At 34.8% G+C, this 5,463-nt stretch overlaps 2 long non-coding RNA genes and 1 pseudogene across 2 annotated transcripts; all 3 read left to right on the forward strand.

The window, feature by feature from the left end:
* LOC110230316 lies at positions 1-869 on the forward strand. Its single transcript, XR_002333437.1, has 3 exons — positions 1-52; positions 344-595; positions 771-869. It is a non-coding gene; the product is annotated as an uncharacterized LOC110230316 (long non-coding RNA).
* A 256-nt stretch (positions 870-1,125) lies between these two features.
* Positions 1,126-1,585, forward strand: LOC9298497 (annotated as a pseudogene).
* A 2,762-nt stretch (positions 1,586-4,347) lies between these two features.
* LOC110230346 lies at positions 4,348-5,332 on the forward strand. Its single transcript, XR_002333456.1, has 3 exons — positions 4,348-4,410; positions 4,873-5,124; positions 5,300-5,332. It is a non-coding gene; the product is annotated as an uncharacterized LOC110230346 (long non-coding RNA).
* Positions 5,333-5,463: the final 131 nt, after the last annotated feature.

Genomic DNA, 5,463 nt, shown 5'->3' on the forward strand with positions numbered 1-5,463 from the left:
ATGAAAAATTTGGAGAGAAGTGCGTCGATTGAAAAAGGCATGATTCCGAAAGGTAAAACCCCTTCAGCAACGCGCACTTTGTGCGAGTGGGTCTGAAATAGAGCCTTCTGATTGGCTGAAAAAGGCTAGAAAAAGTGAAATAGTATACATGTTGCTAGCTCCTCTCCTATATGTTATTATTTAGTCTTCTCTAAAACTGATGAAAGTTGTTGTTTTTTTAGATACAATTGATTCTAGATACTTGAGATCTGATGGTAGTGATATATTAGATACTTGAGATTTAGTATTTGATCTATAAAGATTTCATATTTGTTGATTTTTGATGACTTGAAGCTCTCTGCAGATGCAAAAGAGTCTGAATATGGATGGGACTGCGTTTGAATCATTACGGTGTCTCTGTTGATGTTTCCTGTGATGTATCTACAAGTAGGCCTAGTATTCAAAAAATGCAAGCTAGGATCATCTTTATGAGACTAGGCCACTCAATACAGAGAATAAATGAATGCACTTGGACATGGAAATGTTACATCTGAACCACCTACTGCTTCTGCTGCAATGTCATCTTCAACTCTTCTCCTACCTTCATTAGCTATTAGTAAGCCAAAACTGTCCCAAGGTTCAAGTATGTAGTGGATTAAAAACATCGGTTGTGAAGCATCTTGGCTCTGGAAAATGCATGCCTATTTCAGAATTTTTGTGAAGCACTTTTCAGAATTTAATCATCTTTGTAATATGATTGTATCTAATAGATTATTTCTTGGTTGTGGCAGTTTTCCTCGGTTCACTGTGAGTGGTGTCAGTGCAGTCATCTTGCTTAGCAGTTTGATTACTCTTGGCTACATCGACGAGGATGAAGAAAGGCACAACTTTGAACACAAAGGAGGTAAGGCCTGAAGCTTTTTTTTGGCCTATTCATACAGCACAAAAATGAGAAAGTTATTTGAATATAAGATTCTGCGAGCCATCAATTGGTTGGTCTCACTTTTTTAAAAAACTGCTGCTTGCTTAAGAGTTTCTATTCATTTGCTGAGTTGGTTATCATCTGGTTAGAACGTTTAAACTTGGATATTATACTTGAGCCGCATTTTCTTACTGGCATTCTATATTTGATTCTATTACAGGGTTTCTCTGCCCATTCGTCCCATACCTTCCAGTTCTTTGCATATTGATCAACACCTACTTGATCATCAACATTGGGTGAGTTAGTCTGATGGACCCATGCATGATACCAGTATATTGGGATGTTTCTAAACCCTAGCTGGTAATTTGTAATGGCAGAGCTGGGACATGGATCAGGGTCTTGGTATGGCTACTTATTGGAAGCATGATCTATCTCTTCTATGGCCGATCTCACAGCTTACTGAACAATGCGGTTTACACGACTTGTACCAGAAAAACAACAGATCATCTTGCTTAAGATTGGTGGTTCAATGCAGCAGCTGAAGGGAGTCGAGCTCAAGCTTTGTTGTTGCTGAAGTAGCATCGAAAGAGAATTAAACAGTTTGGCACAAGATTAAAATACATACAAGAACATTTCATGTACATTGTTAAGTCATTCAAAATGTATATCTCTTATATATGCCAACGTACATTGGACTTTGAAGTAGTCCATTTAAAAACTCTCATGAATCATCATGGTACTAACATGAAAGAAGACAGTGTTGTGGTTAGTATACTATTGAGGATCGGATCATCAGCCTTATCGACTTAGGCAATGAGTTGAGACTTCCTTCACCTTAATTAAACTCAGCAGATTCTCTCTCACATAAATCCAAAAAAAAAAAAAGGAAACAAAGGCAAAGAAAGAAAAAGGAAATAACAGAAAAAAGGAAATCTTTTATGTGACCGTTAATTAATTGTGATTAGCAATTTCCTTTTTCTTTTGAACCTCTTTGCTTATAAATAGATGAGACTCTATTTCTTCCTTGTGAGAGAAATCAAAACTCTCTGTTTCTCGCTTCTTCTTCTTCTTCTTCTTTGAAATAAATTAGGTCGCTGCTAAGAGTTAGGGTGATCGGAGCCGGAAAGCATATATCATCGTGAATGATGATATCCTCTGTCATCTTCAGTCGCCCTAAATCCACCGGATAATGATCTAGCCACCGAGGTCGATGTCACAATTAGGGGTGGATGTCGTAAGTGGTGGATGATGTTGGAAACTGATCCTATTCTTAATCCTACTTGAGATGAGATCAAGACAAGAGTGGAGAAGATGAGAAGAGACTGCAACAAAAGAGAGGAGAGAGATCGTAACAAGAGAAGAAAGAAAGAAAGAAGATGTGTTTGTGTTTGTGTCGTAAGAGAAAGAACAAAAAGGCCAATGGGCCTTGGTGTTGAATTGAAGGCCCAAATATTAAACGGGTTATTCACATGGATGTCACCGAAGAACGATGGGCTCAAATCTGACTTTAGAATGGCTTTTTCGTATCGGGCCTTCTTTGCTACCAAATCCAACCAGGTATTCCTTTCTTCATTCTTATTTTTTGTTTTTGTTTCCTTTTATTTTTCTTTAATATTAGTTTAAATATTTAATTAGTTTATAAAAATTAAGTGTTAGTTAAACTAAATCATTTTAAAATAATAATTTTTTCACTTAAACTATAAAAATTTTACTAAAATTTAAAACAAATTTAACACTTAAAACTTTTAACTAAAACTATGTTAATTTTACTATTATTTTTTAAAAGTTAGTTTAAGTGTTAAATTTTAAAAACGTCGAAAACTAACCGCGCCTAGGCATCCTGTCCTTAGTTGGTCCGTAAGCTTTGGTGTTCGAAGTTTGGCAATGTTTTCACGTAATATAGATTTAACACTTAAACTCATTTTTAAAAAATAATAGTGATTTTGACTAAAATTTATAATAAATTTAACACTTAAACTTAAAAAATAAGTTTTTTTAAAACTAAAACCATGGCAATTTAACTAAAACTTTTTAAAAATTAGTTTAAGTGTTAAATTTTAAACACGTCGAAAATTAACCGCGCCTAGGCATCCTGTCCTTAGTTGGTCCGTAAGCTTTGGTGTTCGAAGTTCGGCAATGTTTTCACGTAATATAGATTTAACACTTAAACTCATTTTTAAAAAAATAATAGTGATTTTGACTAAAATTTATAATAAATTTAACACTTAAACTTAAAAAATAAGTTTTTTTAAAACTAAAACCATGGCAATTCACTAAAACTTTTTAAAAATTAGTTTAAGTGTTAAATTTTAAACACGTCGAAAACTAACCGCGCCTAGGCATCCCGTCCTTAATTGGTCCGTAAGCTTTTGGTGTTCGAAGTTCGGCAATGTTTTCACGTAATATAGATTTAACACTTAAACTCATTTTTAAAAAATAATTGTGTTTTTGACTAAAATTTAAAACAAATTTAACACTTAAACTTAAGAAATAAGTTTTTTAAAACTAAAACCATGTCAATTTCACTAAGTTTAAGTGTTAAATTTTAAACACGTCGAAAACTAACTGCGCTTAGGCATCCTGTCCTTAGCTGGTCCGTAAGCTTTGGTGTTCGAAGTTCGGCAATATTTTCACGTAGTATAAATTTAACTTAAACTCATTTTTAAAAAATAATAGTGATTTTGACTAAAATTTAAAACAAATTTAACACTTAAACTTTAAGAAATAACAATTTTTAAACTAAAACCATGTCAATTTCACAAAAATAATTAAAAATTAGTATAAGTGTTAAATTTTAAACACGTCGAAAACAAACCGAAATCCGTAGTTGGTCCGTAAGTTTTGGTATTCAAAATTCGGCAAATCGAAATTCGGCAAATAACTCTTTACATGTTTAAAAGTTAACCACGGTACGTAAAAGAAGAGATAACCATGTGGAAAAACATTTTGGGAAGTGATTTAACAACAATTTTTTTCATTTAATATCGCTGTTGTCGGAATGTCAAAGAACCTTAGAGTCAAATCTAGCTTTAGACCACTCTTCTCTTCTCCACAAGGACGAAAATGGCGGTTTTGTTTCAAATCCCTCACTTTATGCCACATGAAGCTCTCTTTCTCCATTTACTTGGTTGCCCAAATCCTCTTGACCTCACTCATTCCCTTCGTTACCGGAACACACTCGAGTTACCGTACAGTTGAATAACGTACAAGTCATCAAAAGAAGGAATGGGATTGAATTGCGCCGTGATGAGGTATCTGTGTTCTGATTTTGTTTTGGTTTTGAAAGAGAATGACAAATTCAAGTTTCCTGGTGGAGCTGATCAGTACTTGGATCAGAAGATCTCAAAGGTTAATCGATTTCAATGAATCATTATTTGTATGTGTAGCTGATTCCTGGTATGTATCACCTTTGTTGTTCTTGACATTGGATGTGGTGTGTTCGTCGGCATATGTATTCTTGACTTTGGATGTGGTGTGTTCGTCGGAGGGATCGACGATGAGGACAAGCGGTTAGTTGGTTTACATTGGTTTTGACATTAAAATTGATTTAAATGGTAGTGAAATTAGAATTGATTTTGGGTTCGGTTTACACTGGTTAAGAGAAGAAAACAAAAAAAATATTCACGCGATGAAAAATTTGGAGAGAAGTGCGTCGATTGAAAAAGGCATGATTCCGAAAGGTAAAACCCCTTCAGCAACGCGCACTTTGTGCGAGTGGGTCTGAAATAGAGCCTTCTGATTGGCTGAAAAACTCTAAAAAAAGTGAAATAGTATACATGTTGCTAGCTCCTCTCCTATATGTTATTATTTAGTCTTCTCTAAAACTGATGAAAGTTGTTGTTTTTTTAGATACAATTGATTCTAGATACTTGAGATCTGATGGTAGTGATATTTTAGATACTTGAGATTTAGTATTTGATCTATAAAGATTTCATATTTGTTGATTTTTGATGACTTGAAGCTCTCTGCAGATGCAAAAGAGTCTGAATATGGATGGGACTGCGTTTGAATCATTACGGTGTCTCTGTTGATGTTTCCTGTGATGTATCTACAAGTAGGCCTAGTATTCAAAAAATGCAAGCTAGGATCATCTTTATGAGACTAGGCCACTCAATACAGAGAATAAATGAATGCACTTGGACATGGAAATGTTACATCTGAACCACCTACTGCTTCTGCTGCAATGTCATCTTCAACTCTTCTCCTACCTTCATTAGCTATTAGTAAGCCAAAACTGTCCCAAGGTTCAAGTATGTAGTGGATTAAAAACATCGGTTGTGAAGCATCTTGGCTCTGGAAAATGCATGCCTATTTCAGAATTTTTGTGAAGCACTTTTCAGAATTTAATCATCTTTGTAATATGATTGTATCTAATAGATTATTTCTTGGTTGTGGCAGTTTTCCTCGGTTCACTGTGAGTGGTGTCAGTGCTCGTATGAGTGTTTGTGAACTTATTGTGATACAATACAGCCATTTGCCTTGTGACTTAGGAACAGTACATATCATCTATCTTACTTCTGCTATAGGACCGGCTCAGTCCGGCGGGTTCGGGGTGTCTTTTC

Source organism: Arabidopsis lyrata, assembly GCF_000004255.2.
Source record: "Arabidopsis lyrata subsp. lyrata unplaced genomic scaffold ARALYscaffold_492, whole genome shotgun sequence".
Taxonomy (NCBI): Eukaryota; Viridiplantae; Streptophyta; class Magnoliopsida; order Brassicales; family Brassicaceae; genus Arabidopsis; species Arabidopsis lyrata.